This window comes from Schistocerca gregaria, chromosome 9 (genome assembly GCF_023897955.1).
Source record: "Schistocerca gregaria isolate iqSchGreg1 chromosome 9, iqSchGreg1.2, whole genome shotgun sequence".
Lineage (NCBI taxonomy): Eukaryota > Metazoa > Arthropoda > Insecta > Orthoptera > Acrididae > Schistocerca > Schistocerca gregaria.
In genome coordinates, this window is record NC_064928.1 from 259,057,621 (window position 1) to 259,081,274 (window position 23,654).

Consider the following 23,654-nt stretch of genomic DNA (forward strand, 5'->3'; position numbering starts at 1 on the left):
TCGTATGCAGTAAAAACCTGAGAAATCCGTCCGTTTCCGTCATTTCTTAGATAATCGACTTAAAGGCAGATCGTCACATTGGCCGCTCTTCTCTCTGAAACGGTTACATTTATCGTCTGCAAAGCTATGTCGCGTGCTGCGGTATGCGGAAACATTAAAAGCACCATAGTAGAACACAGATGAGGCTTCTGTTAGTGTAATAGCCAGTAAGAAGTATTACGATTCAAGTTTCAGTTATCGATTATTGACTTTTTACCCTTCTTTGGTGCCTTGGACTTGAGCTAGGACCTTACGATTTTGCATGAAAGGAGGACTAGTAGCCGCCTTTTAAGTTAGAAAGTGAAAAGTGTTCAGATGTTGTATAAACCTGAGAAATCCACCCGTTTTCGTCATTTGTTATCGAATCTATTTAAAGCCAGATCGTCACATTGGCCGCTCTTCTCTCTGAAACGGTTCTTTATATCGTCTGCAAAGGTGTGTAGCGTGCTGCAGTATGCGGAGACACTAAAAGTACCATAGTATAACACAGATGAAGCTTCTACGTTGATGTAATAACCAGTAAGAAGTAGTACAATTCAAGTTTTAGGTATCGATTATTGACTTTTTAGACGGCTTTGGTGCCTTGGACATGAGCTAGGACCTTACGATTTTGCATGAAAGGAGGACTAGCAGCCGCGTTGGAAAGGAGAATGTGAAAAGTGTTCATATGCAGTAAAAACCTGAGAAATCCGTCCGTTTCCGTCATTTGTTATCGAATCGACTTAAAGCCAGATCGTCACATTGGCCGCTCTTCTCTCTGAAACGGTTCTTTTTATCGTCTGCAAAGGTGTGTAGCGTGCTGCGGTATGCGGAGACACTAAAAGTACCATAGTATAACACAGATGAAGCTTCTACGTTGATGTAATAACCAGTAAGAAGTAGTACAATTCAAGTTTTAGGTATCGATTATTGACTTTTTAGACGGCTTTGGTGCCTTGGACATGAGCTAGGACCTTACGATTTTGCATGAAAGGAGGACTAGCAGCCGCGTTGCACGGTAGAAAGTAAAAATTGTTCATATGTAGTATAAACCTGAGAAATGCGTCCGGTTTTGGCATTTGTTATCGAATAGACTTTAAGCCAGATTGTCATATTGGCCGCTCTTCTCTCTGAAACGGTTACATTTATCGTCTGCAACGCTATGTCGCGTGCTGCGGTATGCGGAAACACTAAAAGAACCATAGTAGAACACAGATGAAGCTTCTAAGATGATGTAATAGCCAGTGAGAAGTAGTACAATTCAATTTTTAGTTATCGATTATTGACCTTTACCCTTTTTTGGTGCCTTGGACATGAGGTAGGACCTTAAAATTTTGCATGAAAGGAGGACTAGCAGCCGCGTTGTACGGGAGAATGTGAATAGTGTTCATATGCAGTAAAAACCTGAGAAATCCGTCCGTTTACGTCATTTCTTAGCGAATCGACTTAAAGCCAGATCGTCACATTGGCCGCTCTTCTCTCTGAAACGATTACATTTATCGTCTGCAAAGCTATGTCGCGTGCTGCGGTATGCGGAGGCATTAAAAACACCATAGTAGAACACAGATGATGCTTCGAAGTCGATGTAACAGCCAGTAAGATGTGGTACAATTCAAGTTTTAGTTATCGATTATTGACTATTTACCCTTCACTGGTGTCTTGTACATGACCTATGACCTTAATATTTTGCATCAAAGGAGGACTAGCAGCCGCGTTGCATGGGAGAATGTGAAAAGTGTTCATATGTATTAAAAACCTTAGAAATCCGTCCGTTTTCGTAGTTTGTTATCGAATCGACTTGTAGCCAGATCGTAACAATGGCCGCTCTTCTCTCTGAAACGGTTACACGTATCGTCTGCAAACCGTTGTCGCGTGCTGCGGTATATACGGAGACACTAAAAGCACCATAGTGTAACACAGATGAAGCTTCTAAGTTGATGTAATAGCCAGTAGGAAGTAGTACAATTCAAGTTTTAGTTATCCATTACTGACTTTTTGCCCTTCTTTGGTGCCCTGGACATGAACTAGGACCTTAAGATTTTGCATGATAGGAGGACTAGCAGCCCCGTTGTACGGGAGAATGTGAATAGTGTTCATATGCAGTAAAAACCTGAGAAATCCGTCCGTTTCCGTCATTTCTTAGAGAATCGACTTAAAGGCAGATCGTCACATTGGCCGCTCTTCTCTCTGAAACGGTTACATTTATCGTCTGCAAAGCTATGTCGCGTTCTGCGGTATGCGGAAACATTAAAAGCACCATAGTAGAACACAGATGAAGCTTCTGTTAGTGTAATAGCCAGTAAGAAGTATTACGATTCAAGTTTCAGTTATCGATTATTGACTTTTTACCCTTCTTTGGTGCCTTGGACATGAGCTAGGACCTTACGATTTTGCATGAAAGGAGGACTAGTAGCCGCGTTGCAAGTTAGAATGTGAGAAGTGTTCATATGTTGTATAAACCTGAGAAATCCACCCGTTTTCGTCATTTGTTATCGAATCGACTTAAAGCCAGATCGTCACATTGGCCGCTCTTCTCTCTGAAACGGTTACATTTATCTTCTGCAAAGCTATGTCGCGTGCTGCGGTATGCGGAGACATTAAAAACACCATAGTGGAACACAGATGAAGCTTCGAAGTTGATGTAATAGCCAGTAAGAAGTAGTACAATTCAAGTTTTAATTATTGATTATTGACTTTTTACCCTGCTTTGGTGTCTTGGACATGACCTATGACGTTATGATTCTGCATCAAAGGAGGACTAGCAAGCGCGTTGCATGGGAGAATGTGAAAAGTGTTCATATGTAGTAAAAACCTTAGAAATCCGTCCGTTTTCGTAGTTTGTTATCGAATCGACTTGAAGCCAGATCGTAACATTGGCCACTCTTCGCTCTGAAACGGTTACATGTATCATCTGCAAACCTTTGTCGCGTGCTGCGGTATATACGGAGACACTAAAAGCACCATAGTATAACACAGATGAAGCTTCTAAGTTGATGTAATAGCCAGTAGGAAGTAGTACAATTCAAGTTTTAGTTATCGATTATTGACTTTTTACCCTTCTTTGGTGCCTTGACATGAGCTAGGACCTGAAGATTTTACATGAAAGGAGGACTAGCAGCCGCGTTGTACGGGAGAATGTGAATAGTGTTCATATGCAGTAAAAACCTGAGACATCCGTCCGTTTTCGTCATTTGTTATCGAATCGACTTAAAGCCAGATCGTCACATTGGCCGCTCTTCTCTCTGAAACGGTTCTTTTTATCGTCTGCAAAGGTGTGTAGCGTGCTGCGGTATGCGGAGACACTAAAAGTACCATAGTATAACACTGATGAAGCTTCTACGTTGATGTAATAACCAGTAAGAAGTAGTACAATTCAAGTTTTAGGTATCGATTATTGACTTTTTAGACGGCTTTGGTGCCTTGGACATGAGCTAGGACCTTACGATTTTTCATGAAAGGAGGACTAGCAGCCGCGTTGCACGGTAGAAAGTAAAAATTGTTCATATGTAGTATAAACCTGAGAAATGCGTCCGGTTTTGGCATTTGTTATCGAATAGACTTTAAGCCAGATTGTCATATTGGCCGCTCTTCTCTCTGAAACGGTTACATTTATCGTCTGCAACGCTATGTCGCGTGCTGCGGTATGCGGAAACACTAAAAGAACCATAGTAGAACACAGATGAAGCTTCTAAGATGATGTAATAGCCAGTGAGAAGTAGTACAATTCAATTTTTAGTTATCGATTATTGACCTTTACCCTTTTTTGGTGCCTTGGACATGAGGTAGGACCTTAAAATTTTGCATGAAAGGAGGACTAGCAGCCGCGTTGCATGGGAGAATGTGAATAGTGTTTATAAGCAGTAAAAACCTGAGAAATCCGTCCGTTTCCGTCATTTGTTATCGAATCGACTTAAAGCCAGATCGTCACATTGGCCGCTCTTCTCTCTGTAACGGTTACATTTATCGTCTGCAAAGCTATGTATAGTGCTGCGGTATCCGGAGACACTAAAAGCACTATAGTAGAACACAGATGAAGCTTCTAAGTTGATGTAATAGCCAGTAAGAAGTATTACAATTCAAGTTTTACTTATCGATTATTGACATTTTACCTTTCTTTGGTGCCTCGGACATGAGCTAGGACCTTAAGATTTAGCATGAAAGGAGGACTAGCAACCGCGTTGCACGGTAGAATGTGAAAAGTATTCATGTGTAGTATAAACCTGAGAAATCCGTCCGTTTTCGTTATTTGTTATCGAATCGACATAAAGCCAGATCGTCACATTGGCCGCTCTTCTCTCTGAAACGGTTACATTTTTCGTCTGCAAAGCTATGTCGTGTGTTGCGGTATGCGGAGACACTAAAAACACCATAGTAGAACACAGATGAAGCTTCGAAGATGATGTAATAGCCAGTAAGAAGTAGTACAATTCAAGTTTTAGTTATCGATTATTGACTTTTTACCTTTCTTTGGTGCCTTGGACATGGGCTAGGACCTTTAGATTTCGCATGAAAGGAGGACTAGCAGCCGCGTTGCACGGTAGAAAGTAAAAATTGTTCATATGTAGTATAAACCTGAGATATCCGTAAAGTTTTGGCATTTGTTATCGAATAGACTTTAAGTCAGATTGTCATATTGGCCGCTCTTCTCTCTGAAACGGTTACATTTATCGTCTGCAAAGCTATGTATCGTGCTGCGGTATGCAGAGACACTAAAAGCACCATAGTAGAACACAGATGAAGCTTCTAAGATGATGTAATAGTTAGTAAGAAGTAGTACAATTCAAGTTTTAGTTATCGATTGTAGAATTTTTACCCTTTTTTGGTGCCTTGGACATGAGGTAGGACCTTAAAATTTTGCATGAAAGGAAGACTAACAGCCGCGTTGCATGGGAGAATGTGAATAGTGTTCATATTCCGTTGAAACCTGGGAAATCCGTCCGTTTTCGTCATTTGTTATCGAATCGACTTAAAGCCACATCGTCAAAATGGCCGCTCTTCTCTCTGAAACGGTTCTTTTTATCGTCTGCAAAGGTGTGTAGCGTGCTGCGGAATGCGGAGACACTAAAAGTACAATAGTATAACACAGATGAAGGTTCTAAGTTGATGTAATAACCAGTAAGAAGTAGTACAATTCAAGTTTTAGGTATCGATTATTGACTTTTTGCCCTTCTTTGGTGCCCTGGACATGAGCTAGGACCTTAAGATTTTGCATGAAAGGAGGACTAGCAGCCCCGTTGTACGGGAGAATGTGAATAGTGTTCATATGCAGTAAAAACCTGAGAAATCCGTCCGTTTCCGTCATTTGTTATCGAATCGACTTAAAGCCAGATCGTCACATTGGCCGCTCTTCTCTCTGTAACGGTTAGATTTATTGTTTGAAATGCTATGTCGCGTGCTGCGTTATGCGGAGACACTAAAAGCACCATAGTAAATCACAGATGAAGCTTCTAAGTTGATGTAATAGCCAGTAGGAAGTAGTACAATTCAAGTTTTAGTTATCCATTATTGAATTTTTAGCCGGCTTTGATGTCTTGCACAAGAGCTAGGACCTTAAGATTTGGCATGAAGGGAGGTCCAACAGCCACGTTGCACGGGAGAATGTGAAAAGTGTTCATATGTAATATAAACCTGAGAAATCCGTCCGTTTTCGTTATTTGTTATCGAATCGACTTAAAGCCAGATCGCCACATTGGCGGCTCTTCTCTCTGAAACAATTACAGTTTTCGTCTGCAAAGCTATGTCGCGTGCTGCGGTATGCGGAGGCATTAAAAACACCATAGTAGAACACAGATGAAGCTTCGAAGTCGATGGAATAGCCAGTAAGAAGTGGTACAATTCAAGTTTTAGTTATCGATTATTGACTATTTACCCTTCACTGGTGTCTTGTACATGACCTATGACCTTAATATTTTGCATCAAAGGAGGACTAGCAGGCGCGTTGCATGGGAGAATGTGAAAAGTGTTCATATGTATTAAAAACCTTAGAAATCCGTCCGTTTTCGTAGTTTGTTATCGAATCGACTTGTAGCCAGATCGTAACAATGGCCGCTCTTCTCTCTGAAACGGTTACACGTATCGTCTGCAAACCGTTGTCGCGTGCTGCGGTATATACGGAGACACTAAAAGCACCATAGTATAACACAGATGAAGCTTCTAAGTTGATGTAATAGCCAGTAGGAAGTAGTACAATTCAAGTTTTAGTTATCGATTATTGACTTTTTGCCCTCTTTGGTTCCCTGGACATGAGCTAGGACCTTAAGATTTTGCATGAAAGGAGGACTAGCAGCCCCGTTGTACGGGAGAACGTGAATAGTGTTCATATGCAGTAAAAACCTGAGAAATCCGTCCGTTTCCGTCATTTCTTAGATAATCGACTTAAAGGCAGATCGTCACATTGGCCGCTCTTCTCTCTGAAACGGTTACATTTATCGTCTGCAAAGCTATGTCGCGTGCTGCGGTATGCGGAAACATTAAAAGCACCATAGTAGAACACAGATGAAGCTTCTGTTAGTGTAATAGCCAGTAAGAAGTATTACGATTCAAGTTTCAGTTATCGATTATTGACTTTTTACCCTTCTTTGGTGCCTTGGACATGAGCTAGGACCTTACGATTTTGCATGAAAGGAGGACTAGTAGCCGCGTTGCAAGTTAGAAAGTGAAAAGTGTTCAGATGTTGTATAAACCTGAGAAATCCGCCCGTTTTCGTCATTTGTTATCGAATCTATTTAAAGCCAGATCGTCACATTGGCCGCTCTTCTCTCTGAAACGGTTACATTTATCTTCTGCAAATCTATGTCGCGTGCTGCGGTATGCGGAGACATTAAAAACACCATAGTGGAACACAGATGAAGCTTCGAAGTTGATGTAATAGCCAGTAAGAAGTAGTACAATTCAAGTTTTAGTTATCGATTATTGACTTTTTACCCTTCTTTGGTGTCTTGGACATGACCTATGACGTTATGATTCTGCATCAAAGGAGGACTAGCAAGCGCGTTGCATGGGAGAATGTGAAAAGTGTTCATATGTAGCAAAAACCTTAGAAATCCGTCCGTTTTCGTAGTTTGTTATCGAATCGACTTGAAGCCAGATCGTAACATTGGCCACTCTTCTCTCTGAAACGGTTACATGTATCATCTGCAAACCTTTGTCGCGTGCTGCGGTATATACGGAGACACTAAAAGCACCATAGTATAACACAGATGAAGCTTCTAAGTTGATGTAATAGCCAGTAGGAAGTAGTACAATTCAAGTTTTAGTTATCGATTATTGACTTTTTACCCTTCTTTGGTGCCTTGACATGAGCTAGGACCTGAAGATTTTGCATGAAAGGAGGACTAGCAGCCGCGTTGTACGGGAGAATGTGAATAGTGTTCATATGCAGTAAAAACCTGAGAAATCCGTCCGTTTCCGTCATTTCTTAGCGAATCGACTTAAAGCCAGTTCGTCACATTGGCCGCTCTTCTCTCTGAAACGGTTACATTTATCGTCTGCAAAGCTATGTCGCGTACTGCGGTAAGCGGAGACACTAAAAACACCATAGTAGAACACCGATGAAGCTTCTAAGTTGACGTAATAGCCAGTAAGAAGTAGTACAATTCAAGTTTTAGTTATCCATTATGGACTTTTTACCTTTCTTTGGTGCCTTGGACATGGGCTAGGACCTTTAGATTTTGCATGAGAGGAGGACTAGCAGCCGCGTTGCACGGTAGAATGTAAAAATTGTTCATATGTAGTATAAACCTGAGAATTCCGTCCGGTTTTGGCATTTGTTATCGAATAGACTTTAAGCCAGATTGTCATATTGGCTGCTCTTCTCTCTGAAACGGTTACATTTATCGTCTGCAACGCTATGTCGCGTGCTGCGGTATGCGGAAACACTAAAAGAACCATAGTAGAACACAGATGAAGCTTCTAAGATGATGTAATAGCCAGTGAGAAGTAGTACAATTCAAGTTTTAGTTATCGATTATTGACTTTTACCCTTTTTTGGTGCCTTGGACACGAGATAGGACCTTAAAATTTTGCATGAAAGGAGGACTAGCAGCCGTGTTGCATATGAGAATGTGAATAGTGTTCATAAGCAGTAAAAACCTGAGAAATGCGTCCGTTTCCGTAATTTGTTATCGAATCGACTTAAAGCCAGATCGTCACATTGGCCGCTCTTCTCTCTGTAACGGTTACATTTATCGTCTGCAAAGCTATGTATCGTGCTGCGGTATGCAGAGACACTAAAAGCACCATAGTAGAACACAGATGAAGCTTCTAAGATGATGTAATAGTTAGTAAGAAGTAGTACAATTCAAGTTTTAGTTATCGATTGTAGAATTTTTACCCTTTTTTGGTGCCTTGGACATGAGGTAGGACCTTAAAATTTTGCATGAAAGGAAGACTAACAGCCGCGTTGCATGGGAGAATGTGAATAGTGTTCATATTCCGTTGAAACCTGGGAAATCCGTCCGTTTTCGTCATTTGTTATCGAATCGACTTAAAGCCACATCGTCACAATGGCCGCTCTTCTCTGTGAAACGGTTCTTTTTATCGTCTGCAAAGGTGTGTAGCGTGCTGCGGTATGCGGAGACACTAAAAGTACAATAGTATAACACAGATGAAGGTTCTAAGTTGATGTAATAGCCAGTAAAAAGTAGTACAATTCAAGTTTTAGTTATCCATTATTGAATTTTTAGCCGGCTTTGATGTCTTGCACAAGAGCTAGGACCTTAAGATTTGGCATGAAGGGAGGTCCAACAGCCACGTTGCACGGGAGAATGTGAAAAGTGTTCATATGTAATATAAACCTGAGAAATCCGTCCGTTTTCGTTATTTGTTATCGAATCGACTTAAAGCCAGATCGCCACATTGGCGGCTCTTCTCTCTGAAACGGTTACAGTTTTCGTCTGCAAAGCTATGTCGCGTGCTGCGGTATGCGGAGGCATTAAAAACACCATAGTAGAACGCAGATGAATTTTCGAAGTCGATGTAATAGCCAGTAAGAAGTAGTACAATTCAAGTTTTAGTTATCGATTATTGAATTTTTAGCCGGCTTTGGTGTCTTGCACAAGAGCTATGACCTTAAGATTTGGCATGAAGGGAGGTCCAACAGCCACGTTGCACGGGAGAATGTGAAAAGTGTTCATATGTAATATAAACCTGAGAAATCCGTCCGTTTTCGTTATTTGTTATCGAATCGACTTAAAGCCAGATCGTCACATTGGCCGCTCTTCTCTCTGAAACGGTTACAGTTATCGTCTGGAAAGCTATGTCGCGTGCTGCGGTATGCGGAGACACTAAAAGCACCATAGTAGAACAGAGATGAAGCTTCTACGATGATGTAATAGCCAGTGAGAAGTAGTACAATTCAAGTTTTAGTTATCGATTATTGACTTTTTACCCTTTTTTGGTGCCTTGGACATAAGGTAGGACCTTAAAATGTTTCATGAAAGGAGGACTAGCAGGCGCGTTTCATGGGAGAATGTGAAAAGTGTTCATATGTAGTATAAACCTTAGAAATCCGTCCGTTTTCGTAGTTTGTTATCGAATCGACTTTAAGCCAGATCGTAATATTGGCCGCTCTTCTCTCTGAAACGGTTACATGTATCGTCTGCAAACCTTTGTCGCGTGCTGCGGTACATACGGAGACACTAAAAGCACCATAGTATAACACAGATGAAGCTTCTAAGTTGATGTAATAGCCAGTAAGAAGTAGTACAATTCAAGTTTTAGTTATCGATTATTGACTTTTTACCGTTATTTGGTGCCTTGGACATGAGCTGGGACCTTACGATTTTGCATAAAAGGTGGACTAGCAGCCGCGATGTACGGGAGAATGTGAATAGTGTTCATATGCAGTAAAAACCTGAGAAATCCGCCCGTTTCCGTCATTTCTTAGCGAATCGACTTACAGCCAGATCGTCACATTGGAGGATATTCTCTCTGAAACGGTTATATTTATCGTCTGCAAAGCTACGTCGCGTGCTGCAGTATGCGGAGGCATTAAAAACACCATAGTAGAACACAGATGAAGCTTCGAAGTCGATGTAATATCCAGTAAGAAGTAGTACAATTCAAGTTTTAGTTATCGATTATTGACTATTTACCCTTCATTGGGGTCTTGGACATGACCTAAGACCTTAATATTTTGCATCAAAGGCGGACTAGCAGGCGCGTTTCATGGGAGAATGTGAAAAGTGTTCATATGTAGTACAAACCTTAGAAATCCGTCCGTTTTCGTAGTTTGTTATCGAATCGACTTGAAGCCAGATCGTAACATTGGCCGCTCTTCTCTCTGAAACGGTTACATGTATCGTCTGCAAACCTTTGTCGCGTGCTGCGGTATATACGGAGACACTAAAAGCACCATAGTATAACACAGATGAAGCTTCTAAGTTGATGTAATAGCCAGTAGGAAGTAGTACAATTCAAGTGTTAGTTATCGATTATTGACTTTTTACGCTTCTTTGGTGCCTTGGACATGAGCTAGGACCTTAAGATTTTGCATGAAAGGAGGACTAGTAGCCGCGTTGAAAGTTAGAATGTGAAAAGTGTCCATATGTTGTAGAAACCTGAGAAATCCGCTCGTTTTCGTCATTTTTTATCGAAGCGACTTAAAGCCACATCGTCACATTGGCCGCTCTTCTCTCTGAAACGGTTACATTTATCTTCTGCAAAGCTATGTCGCGTGCTGCGGTATGCGGAGACATTAAAAACACCATAGTGGAACACAGATGTAGCTTCGAAGTTGATGTAATAGCCAGTAAGAAGTAGTACAATTCAAGTTTTAGTTATCCATTATTGACGTTTTACCTTTCTTTGGTGCCTTGGACATGAGCTAGGACCTTTAGTTTTTGCATGAAACGAGGACTAGCAGATGCGTTGCACGGTAGAATGTAAAAATTGTTCATATGTAATATAAACCTGAGAAATCCGTCCGGTTTTGGCATTTGTTATCGAATAGACTTTAAGCCAGATTGTCATATTGGCCGCTCTTCTCTCTGAAACGGTTACATTTATCGTCTGCAACGCTATGTCGCGTGCTGCGGTATGCGGAAACACTAAAAGCACCATAGTAGAACACAGATGAAGCTTCTAAGATGATGTAATAGCCAGTGAGAAGTAGTACAATTCAAGTTTTAGTTATCGATTATTGACTTTTACCCATTTCTGGTGCCTTGGACATGAGGTAGGACCTTAAGGTATAGCATGAAAGGAGGACTAGCAGGCGCGTTGCATGGGAGAATGTGAAAAGTGTTCATATGTAGTAAAAACCTGAGAAATCCGTCCGTTTTCGTAGTTTGTTATCGAATCGACTTAAAGCCAGATCGTCACATTGGAGGATATTCTCTCTGAAACGGTTACATGTATCGTCTGCAAAGCTATGTCGCGTGCTGCGGTATGCGGAGACATTGAAAGCACCATAGTAGAACACTGATGAAGCTTCTAAGATGATGTAATAGCCAGTAAGAAGTAGTACAATTCAAGTTTTAGTTATCAATTATTGACTTTTTACCCTTTTTTGGTGCCTTGAACAAGAGGTAGAACCTTAAAATTTTGCATCAAAGGAGGACTAGATGCCGAGTCGAAAGGGAGAATGTGAAAAGTGTTCATATGTAGTAAAAACCTGAGAAATCCGTCCGTTTTCGTAGCTTGTTATCGAATCGACTTAAAGCCAGATCGTCACGTTGGCCGCTCTTCTCTCTGAAACGGTTACATGTATCGTCTGCTAAGCTATGTCGCGTGCTGCGGTATGCGGAGACAGTAAAAGCTCCATAGTACAACACAGAAGAATCTTCTAAGTTGATGTAATAGCCAGTAAGAAGAAGTACAATTCAAGTTTAGTTATCGATTTTTGACTTTTTAGCCGGCTTTGGTGCCTTGGAAATGAGCTAGGAACTTGAGATTTTGCATGCAGGGAGGACTAGCAGGGACGTGGGACGGTAGAATGTGAAAAGTGTTTACATGTAGTAAAAACCTGAGAAATCCGCAATTATGTTGTATGCTATCGAATCGACCCAATGTCAGATCGTTACATTGGCCGCTCGTCTCTCTTAATTGGTTACAATTATGAACATTAACAAAAGCAAAACGAGGATAATGGAATGTAGTCAAATTAAATCGGGTGATGCTGAGGGAATTAGATTAGGAAATGAGACACTTAAAGTAGTAAAGGAGTTTTGTTATTTAGGAAGTAAAATAACTGATGATGGTCGAAGTAGAGAGGATATAAAATGTAGACTGGCAATGGCAAGGAAAGCGTTTCTGAAGAAGAGAAATTTGTTAACATCGAATATAGATTTATGTATCAGGAAGTCGTTTCTGAAAGTATTTGTTTGGAGTGTAGCCATGTATGGAAGTGAAACATGGATGATAACTAGTTTGGACAAGAAGAGAATAGAAGCTTTCGAAATGTGGTGCTACAGAAGAATACTGAAGATAAGGTGGATACATCACGTAACTAATGAGGAGGTATGGAATAGGATTCGGGAGAAGAGAAGTTTGTGGCACAACTTGACTAGAAGAAGGGATCGGTTGGTAGGACAGGTTTTGAGGCATCAAGGGATCACAAATTTAGCATTGGAGGGCAGCGTGGAGGGTAAAAATCGAAGAGGGAGACCGAGAGATGAGTACACTAAGCAGATTCAGAAGGATGTAGGTTGCAGTAGGTACTGGGAGATGAAGCAACTTGCACAGGAAAGAGTAGCATGGAGAGCTGCATCAAACCAGTCTCAGGACTGAAGACAACAACAACATCGTGTGGAAAGCTATGACGCATGCTGCGATTGCGGAGACACTAAAAGCACCATAGTACAACACAGAAGAAGCTTCTAAGTTGATATAATAGCCAGTAAGAAGAAGTACAATTCAAGTTTAGTTATCGATTTTGGACTTTTTAGCCTTCTTTAGTGAATTAGACATGCGCTAGGACCTTAAGATTTCGCATGCAGGGAGGAATACCAGCCACGTTGCACGGGAGAATGTGAAAAGTGTTTATATGTAGTAATAACCTATGAAAACCGCACGTTTTCGTCATTTCCTATAGAATCGACTTAATGTCAGATCGTCACATGGGCCGCTCTACTCTCTGAAACGGTTACATTTATTGTGTGATATTCTATGTCGCGTGCTGCGGTATGCGGAGACACTAAAAGCACCATAGTACAACACAGAAGAAGATTCTTAGTTGATGTAATAGCCAGTAGGAAGCAGTACAATTCAAGTTTAGTTATCGATTTTTGACTTTTTAGCCGGCTTCGGTGCCTTGGACATGTGCTATGACCTTAAGATTTTGCATGCAGGGAGGTCTAGCAACCACGTTGCACAGGACAATGAGGAAAGTGTTCATATGTACTAAAATCCTAACAAATCAACCCGTTTTCGTCATGTGCTATCGAATCGACTTAATGCCACATCGTCACATTGGCCGCTCTTCTCATTGAAACGGTTTCATTTATCGTGTGTAACGCTATGTCGCGTGCTGCGGTATGCGGAGACACTAAAAGCACCATATTAGAACACAGAAGAACCTTCTAGTTTGATGTAATAGCCAGTAAGAAGCAGTACAATTCAAGTTTAGCTATCACGTTTTGACTTTTTAGCCGGCTTTGGTGCATTGGACATGAGCAATGGCCTTAAGATTTTGCATGCAACGAGGACTAGAAGCCACGTTGCACGGGAGAATGTGAAAAGTGTTCATATGTAGTAAAAACCTAAGAAGTCCGGCAGTTTTCGTCATTTGCTATCGATTTGACTTAATGTCAGATAGTCACATTGGCCGCTCTACTCTCTGAAACAGCTACATTTATCGTGTGCAAAGCTATGTCGCGTGCTGCGATATGCGGAGACACTAAAAGCACCATAGTAGAACACAGAAGAAGCTTCTAAGTTGATGTAATAGCCAGTAAGAATTAGTACAATTAAAGTTTAGTTATCGATTTTTGATTTGTAGCCTTCTTTGGTGCCTTGGACATGAGCTAGGACCATAAGATTTTGCATGCAGGGAGGTCTAGCAGGCACGTTGCACGGTAGGCTGTGAAAAGTGTTTATATGTAGTAAAAACCTAAGAAATTCTCAATTTCGTTATTTGCTATAAAATCGACCTAATGTCAGATCGTCACATTGGCCGCTCTTTTCACTGAAACGGTTACATTTATCATGTGCAAAGCTATGACGCGTGCTGCGATATGCGGAGACACTAAAAGCACCATAGTAGAACACAGAAGAAGCTTATAAGTTGTAATAGCCAGTAAGAAAGCAGTACAATTCAAAAATAGTTATCCATTTTTGACTTTTTAGCCGGTTTTGGTGCCTTGGACATGAGCTAGGACCTTAAGATTTTGCATGCAGGGAGATCTAGCAGCCACGTTTCATGGGACAATGAGAAAAGTTTTCAAATGTAGTAAAAACCTAAGAAATCCGCCCGTTTTCGTCATTTGTTATCGAATCGACTTAATGGCAGATCGTCACATTGGCCGCTCTTCTCTCTGAAACGGTTACATTTATCGTGTGGAAAGCAATGTCGCGTGCTGCGATAATTCGGAGACACTAAAAGCACCATAGTAGAACACAGAAGAAGCTTCGAAGTTGATGTAATAACCAGTAAGAATCAGTACAATTCAAGTTTAGTTATCGATTTGTGACTTTTTAACCGGCTTTGGTGCCTTGGACATGAGCTAGGAACTCACTATTTTGCATGCAGGGAGGACTAGCAGGCACGTTGCATGGTAGAATGTGAAAAGTGTTTATATGTAGTAAAAACCTAAGAAATCCGCAATTTCGTTATTTGCTATCGAATCGACTTAATAACAGATCGTCACATTGGTCGCTCTTCTTACTGAAACGGTTACATTTATCGTGTGCAAAGCTATGTCGCGTGCTGCGATGTGCAGAGAATCTAAAAACACCATAGCAGAACAGAGAAGAAGTTTCTAAGTTGATATGATAGCCAGTAAGAAGCAATACAATTCAAGTTAAGTTGATGTAATAGCCAGTAAGAAGCAGTACAATTCCAGTTAGGTTATCGATTTTTTACTTTTTAGCCGGCTTTTGGGCCATGGACAAGAGCTACTACCTTAAGATTTTTCATGCATGGAGGACTAGCAGCCACGTTCCACGGGAGAATGTGAAAAGTGTTCATATGTAGTAAAAACCTAAGAACTCCGCCAGTTTTCGTCATTTGCTATCGAATCGACTTAATGTCAGTTCGTCACATTGGCCGCCGTTCTCTTTGAAGACGTTACATTTATCGTGTGCAAAGCTATGTCGCAAGCAGCGATATGCGGAGACACTAAAAGCACCATAGTAGAACACAGAAGAAGCTTCTAAGTTGATGTAGTATCAAGTAATAAGCAGAAGAATTCAAATTAAGTTATCGATTTTTGACTTTTTAGACGGCTTTGGTGCCTTGGACAAGAGCTAGGACCTTAAGATTTTGGATGCAGGGAGGACTAGCAGCCACGTTGCACGGGAGAATGTGAAAAGTGTTCATATGTAGTAAAAACCCAAGAAATCCGCCCGTTTACGTCATTGGCTACCGAAACGACTTAATGTTGAATCGTCACATAGGCCGCTCTACTCTCTGAAACGGCTACATTTATCGAGTGCAAAGCTATGTGGCGTGCTGCGAAATGCGGAGACACTAAAAGCACCATAGTAGAACACAGAAGAACCTTCTAAGTTTATGTAAAAACCAGTAAGAAGCAGTACAATTCAAGTTTAGTTATCGATTTTTTACTTTTTAGCCGGCTTTGGTGCCTTGGACATGAGCTAGGACCTTAAGATTTTGCATGAAGGGAGTCCTAGCAGCCGCGTTGCACGGGAGGATTTGAAAAGTGTGCATATCTAGTAAAAACCTCAGTAATCCGCCAATTTTCGTCATTTGCTATCGAATCGACTTAATGCCAGATCGACATATTGGCCGCTCTTTTCTCTGAAATGGTTACATTTATCGTGCGCAAAGCTATGTCGCGTGCTGCGGTATGCGGAGACACTATAAGCACCATAGCAGAACACAAAAGAAGCTTCTAATATAATGTGATAGCCAGTAAGAAGGAATACAATTCAAGTTTTAGCTATCGATTATTGACTTTTTATACGGCTTTTGTGCCTTGGACATGAGGTAGGACCTAAAGATTTTGAATGAAGGGAGGTTTAGCAGCCGCGTTGCATGGGAGAATGTGAAAACATATGTAGTAAAAACCTGAGAAATCCGCCCGTTTTAGTCTTTGGGTATAGAATCGACATAATGCCAGATCGTCATATTGGCCGCTCTTGTCTCTGAAACGGTTACATTTATCGTGTTCGTAGCTATATCGCGTGCTGCTATCGAATCGACTTAGTGTCAGATCACCACAATGGCCGCTCTTCTCTCTGAAACGGTTACATTTATCGTGTGCAAAGCTATGTCGCGTGCTGCGGGGTGCGGAGACACTAAAAGCGCCATAGTAGAACACAGAAGAAGCTTCTAAGTTGATGTGATAGCCAGTAAGAAGGCGTACATTTCAAGTTTTAGTTAACGATTATTAATTTTTTACCCGGCTTTGGTGCCTTGGATATGAGCTAGTACCTTACGATTTTGCATGAAGAGAGGTCTAGCAGCCACGTTGCACGGGAGAATGAGAAAAGTATTAATATGTATTAAAAACGTGAGAAATCCGTCCGTTTTCGTCATTTACTATCGAATCGACTTAATGTCAGATCTTCACATTGGCCGCTCTCTCTCTGAAATTGTGTCATTTATCGTGTGCAAAGCTATGCCGCGTGTTGAGGTATGCGGAGACACTATAAGCACCATAGTAGAACACTGAAGAAACTTCTAAGAAGATGTAATAGCCAGTAAGAAGCAGTACAATTCACGTTTTAGTTATCGATTATTGACTTTTTAGCCGGCTTTCTTGTCTTGGACATGAGCTAGGACCTTAAGATTTTGGATGAAGGGAGATCTAGCAGCCGCTTTGCATGGGAGAATGTGAAAAGAGTTCATATGTAGTAAAAACCTGAGAAATATGCCCGTTTTCGACATTTGCTATCGAATCGACTTAATGGCAGATCGCCACATTGGTCGTTCTTCTTTCTGAAACGGTTACATAAATCTTGTGTAAAGCTAAGTTGCGTGATGCGGTATGCGGATACACTAAAGGCACCATAGTAGAACTCTTAAGAAGCTTCTAAGTTGATTTTTATGGCCAGTAAGAAGCAGTACACTTCAAGCTTTACTTAACCTTTATTGACTTTTTAGCCGGATTTGGTGCATTGGACATGAGCTAGGACCTTAAGATTTTCATGAAAGTACGTCTACACGCCCCGTTACACGGGAGAATGTGAAAAGTGTTCACATGTAGTAAAAACCTAAGAAATGCGCGTGTTTTCGTCATTTGCTATTGAAATCGACTAAATGTCAGATCGTCACAGTGGCCGCTCTTCTCTCTAAAACGGTTACATTTATCGTGTGCAATGATATGTCGCTTGCCGCGGTATGTGGAGACACTAAAAGCAACATAGTATAACACTGAAGCACATTCTAAGAAGATGTAATCGCCAATAAGAAGCAGTACTATTCAAGTTTTAGTTATCGGTTATTCACTTATTTGCCGCCTTTGGTACATTGGACATGACCGACGACCTAAAGATTTTGCATGAAACGACGTCTGGAAACCACATTGCACGGGGGAATCTGGAAACTGTTCATATGTACTAAAAACTAGAGACAACCGCATGCTTTCCTCATTTGCTACCGTATCTATTTTATTGCAACATCTTCACATTGGCCGCTTTTCTCTCTGAAACAGTTACATTTATCATCTGCAAAATTATGACGTGCTTTCCGGTAAGCGGAAAAAACTATAAACATCATATTAGAACACAGAAAAAGCTTCTAAGAAGATGTAATCGCAAGTTAGAAGCAGTACTAGTCAAGATTTAGTTATCGGTTATTGACTTATTTGCCGGCTTTGGTGCACTGGACATGACCGACGACCTAAAAATTTCGCATGAAAAGACGTCTGGAAATCACATTGCGCGGGGGAATGTGAAGACTATTCATATGTAGTAAACACTTGAGAGATCCGCTCGCTTTTGTCATTTGCCATCGAATCCACTTGATGCCAGATCGTCACATTGGCCGCTTTTCTCTCTGAAACTGTTACATTCATCGTCTGCAAAGATATGTCGCTTTCCGCGGTATGTGGAGACACTAAAAGCACCATAGTATAACACAGAAGCAGATTCTAAGAAGATATAATCGCCAGTAAGAAGCAGTACTATTCAAGTTTTACTTATCGATTATTCACTTATTTGCCAGCTTTGTTGCATTGGACGTGAACTACAACCTTAAGATTTTGCATGAAAGTACGTCTGTACGCCACGTTGCACGGGAGAATGTGAAAAGTGTCCATATGTAGAAACAACATGAGAAATCCGATCGTTTTCGACATTTGCCATCGAATCGACTTATTGCCAGATCGTCATATTGGCCACTTTTCTCTCTGAAACCTTTACATTTATCGTCTGTAAAATTATGTCGCGTGTTGCGGTATGCGGAAAAAACTAAAAACATCATAACAGAACACAGAAAAAGCTTCCAAGAAGATGTAATCGAAAGTAGGAAGCAGTACTATTCAAGTTTAAGCTATCGGTTATTCACTTATTTGCGGCTTTATTGCATTGGACATGAGCTAGGACCTTAGGATTTTGCATGAAAGTACGTCTGTACTCCACGATGCACGGGAGAATGTGGAAAGTGCTCATATGTAGTAATAACCTGAGAAATCCGATCGCTTTCGTCATTTGCTATCGAAACGAATGTATTGCCAGATCTTCACATTGGCCGCTTTTCTCTCTGAAACAGTTACATTTATCGTCTGGAAATGTATATCGCGTATTGCAATATGCGGCAGAAACTGAAAACATCATATTAGAACACCAAAAAAGCTTCTAAGAAGATGTAATCGAAAGTAGCAAGCAGAACTATACTATTGACTTATTTGCCGGCTTTGGAGCATTGGGCATTAGCTAGGACCTTAAGATTTTGCATAATATTACGTCCGTACGCCACGTTGCACGCGAGAATGTGGAAAGTGTTCATATGTAGTAAAAACCTCAGAAATCCGACCGCTTTCGTCATTTGCTATCGAATCGAATTAATTGCCAGATCTTCACATTGGCCGCTTTGCTCTCTGAAACGGTTACATTTATCGTCTGGAAATTTGTGTCACGTGTGTGCAATATGCGGAAAAAACTGAAAACATCATGATAGAAAACAGAAAAAGCTTCTAAGAAGATGTAAACGAAAGTAGGAAGCAGTACTATTCAAGTTTTAGCTATCGGTTATTCACTTATTTGCCGGCTTTGGTGCATTGGACATCAGTTCAAATGGCTCTGAGCACAATGGGACTCAACTACTGAGGTCATTAGTCCCCTAGAACTTAGAACTACTTAAACCTAACTCACCTAAGGAGATCACACACAACCATGCCCCAGCCAGGATTCGAACCTGCGACCTTAGCAGTCGCACGGTTGGACATGAGCTATGACCTTAAGATTTTGCATGAAAGTACGTCTGTACGCCACGTTCCACGGGAGAATGTGAAAAGTGTTCATATGTACTAAACAACATGAGAAATCAGCCCGTTTTCGACATTTGCCATTGAATCGACTTATTACCAGATCGTCATATTGGCTATTTTTCTCTCTGAAACGGTTACATTTATCGTCTGTAAAGTTATGTCGCGTGTTGGGGTATGCGGAAATAACTGAAAACATTATATTAGAACACAGAAAAAACTACTAAGAATATGTAATCGAAAGAAGGAAGCAGTAATATACAAGCTTTAGTTATCGGTTATTCACTTATTAGCCGCCTTGGTGCATTCGACATGAGCTAGGACCTTAAGATTTTGCATGAGAGTACGTCTGTACGCCACGTTGCACGGGAAAGTGTAAAAAATGTTCATATGTAGTAACAACATGAGAAATCCGGCCGTTTTCCACTTTTTCCATCGGATCGACTTAATGCCAGATCGTCACAGTGGCCGCTTTTCTCTTTGAAACTGTTACATTCATCGTCTGCAAAGTTATGTCGATTGCCGCGGTATGCGGGGACACTAAAAGCACCATAGTAAAACACAGATGATGCTTCTAAGAAAATGTAATCGGCCAGAAACTAGCAGTCTTATTCAAGTTTTAGTTATCGGTTATTCACATATTTGCCGGCTTTGGTACATTGGACATGACCGACGACCTAAAGATTTTGCATGAATCGACGTCTGGAGACCACGTTGCACTATAGAATGTGAAAAGTGTTCATATGTAGTAACCACATGAAAAATCCGCCCGTTTTCCACATTTGCCATCGAATCGAATTAAAGCCCGAGCGTCATATTGGCCGCTTTTCTCTCTTAAAATGTTACATTTACTGTCTGCAAAATTATGTCGCGTGTGGCGGTATGCGGAAAAAAGCTGAAAACCTCATATTAGAACACAGAAAAAGCTTCTAAGAAGATGTAATCGCCAGTAAGGAGCAGTACTATTCAAGTTTTAGTTATCGGTTATTCACTTATTTGCCGGCTTTGGTGCATTGGACTTGAGCTAGGACCTTACGATTTTGCATGAAAGTACGTCTGTACGCCCCGTTGCACGGGAGAATGTGAAAAGTGTTCATATGTAGTAACCACATGAGAAATCCGCCCGTTTTCGTCATTTGCCATCGAATCGACTTAATGCGAGATCGTCACATTGGTCGCTTTTCCCTCTGAAACGGTTACATTCATCGTCTGCAAAGTTATGTCGCTTGCCGCGGTATGCGGAGACACTAAAAGCACCATAGTAGAACACAGAAGAAGCTTCTAAGAAGATGTAATCGGCCAGTAACAAGCAGTAGCAGTCAAGTTTTATTTATCGGTTATTCACTTATTTGCCGGCTTTGGTACTTTGGACATGACCGACGACCTAACGATTTTGCATGAAATGACGTCTGGAAACCACGTTGCACGGGAGAATGTGGAAACTGCTCATATGTAGTAATAACCTCAGAAATCCGCCCGCTTTCGTCATGTGCTATCGAATCGACTTTATTGCCACATCTTCACATTGGCCGCTTTTCTCTCTGAAACGGTTACATTTATCGTCTGCAAAATTATGTCGCGTTTTGTGGTATGCGGAAAAAACTGAAAACATTATATTAGAACACAGAAAAAGCTTCTAAGAAGATTTAATCGAAAGTAGGAAGCTGTACTATTCAAGTTTTAGCTATCGGTTATTCACTTATTTGCCGGCGTTGGTGCATTGGACATGACCGACGAACTTATGATTTTGCACGAAACGGCGTCTGGACACCACGTTGCACGGGAGAATGTCGAAAGTGTTCATATGTAGTAATAACCGAAAAAACGCCCGCTTCCGTCATTTGCTATCGAATCTAAATTATTGCCAGATCTTCACATTGGCCGCTTTTCTCTCTGAAACGGTTACATTTATTGTCTGTAAATCTATGTCACGTGTTGCAATATGCGGAAAAAACTGAAAACTTTATATTAGAACATAGAAAAAGGTTCTAAGAAGATGTAATCGAAAGTAGGAAGCAGTACTATTGAAGTTTTAGCTATCGGTTATTCACTTATTTGCCGGCTTTGGTTCATTGGACATGACCGACGACTTTAATGCACTCCTGGAAATTGAAATAAGAACACCGTGAATTCAATGTCCCAGGAAGAGGAAACTTTATTGACACATTCCTGGGGTCAGATACATCACATGATCACACTGACAGAACCACAGGCACATAGACACAGGTAACATAGCATGAACAATGTTGGCACTAGTACAGTGTATATCCACCTTTCGCAGCAATGCAGGCTGCTATTCTCCCATGGAGATGATCGTAGAGATGCTGGATGTAGTCCTGTTTAACGGCTTGCTATGCCATTTCCACCTGGCGCCTCAGTTGGACCAGCGTTCGTGCTGGACGTGCAGCCTGCGTGAGACGACACTTTATCCAGTCCAAACATGCTCAATGTGGGACAGATCCGGAGATCTTGCTGGCCAGGGTAGTTGACTTACACCTTCTAGAGCACGTTGGGTGGCACGGGATACATGCGGACGTGCATTGTCCTGTTGGAACAGCAAGTTCCCTTGCCGGTCTAGGAATGGTAGAACGATGGGTTCGATGATGGTTTGTATGTACCGTGCACTATTCATTGTCCCCTCGACGATCACCAGAGGTGTACGGCCAGTGTAGGAGATCGCTCCCCACACCATGATGCCGGGTGTTGGCCATGTGTGCCACGGTCGTATGCAGTCCTGATTGTGGCGCTCACCTGCACGGCGCCAAACACGCATACGACCATCATTGGCACCAAGGCAGCGACTCTCATCGCTGAAGACGACATGTCTCCATTCGTCCCTCCATTCACGCCTGTCGCGACACCACTGGAGGCGGGCTGCACGATGTTGGGGCGTGAGCGGAAGACGGCCTAACGGTGTGCGGGACCGTAGCCCAGCTTCAGTGAGACGGTTGCGGATCGTCCTCGCCGATACCCCAGGAGCAACAGTGTCCCTAATTTGCTGGGAAGTGGCCGTGCGGTCCCCTACGGCACTGCGTAGGATCCTACGGTCTTGGCGTGCATCCGTGCGTCGCTGCGGTACGGTCCCAGGTCGACGGGCACGTGCACCTTCCGCCGACCACTGGCGACAACATCGATGTACTGTGGAGACCTCACGCCCCACGTGTTGAGCAATTCGGCGGTACGTCCACCCGGCCTCCCGCATGCCCACTATACGCCCTCGCTCAAAGTCCGTCAACTGCACATACGGTTCACGTCCACGCTGTCGCGGCATGCTACCAGTGTTAAAGACTGCGATGGAGCTCCGTATGCCACGGCAAACTGGCTCTCACTGAGGGCGGCGGTGCACAAATGCTGCGCAGCTAGCGCCATTCGACGGCCAACACCGCGGTTCCTGATGTATCCGCTGTGCCGTGCGCGTGATCATTGCTTGTACAGCCCTCTCGCAGTGTCCGGAGCAAGTATGGTGGGTCTGACACACCGGTGTCAATGTGTTCTTTTTTCCATTTGCAGGAGTGTAGTTTGCATGAAAGTACGTCTGTACGACGCGTTGCGCGGGAGAATGTGAAAAGTGTTCATATGTAGTAACCACATGAGAAATCCGCCCGTTTTCGTCATTTGCCATCGAATCGACTTAATGCGAGATCGTCACATTGGTCGCTTTTCTCTCTGAAACTGTTACATTCATCTTCTGCAAAGTTATGTCGCTTGCCGCGGTTTGCGTAGACACTAAAGGCATCATAGTAGAACACAGAAGAAGATTCTAAGAAGATGTAATCGGCCAGTAACAAGCAGTACTTGTCAAGTTTTAGTTATCGGTTATTCACTTATTTGCCGGCTTTGGCGCATTGGACATGAGCTGGTATCTTAAGATTTTGCATGAAAGTACGTCTGTGCACCACGTTGCACGGAAGAATGTGAAAGGTTTCATATGTAGTAACCACATGAGATATCCGCTCGTTTTTGACATTTGCCATCGAATTGACTTAATGCCAGATCCTCATATTGCCCGCTTTTCTCTCTGAAAACGTTACATTTATCGTCTGCAAAATTAAGTCGCGTGTTGCGGTATGCGGAAAAAACTGAAAA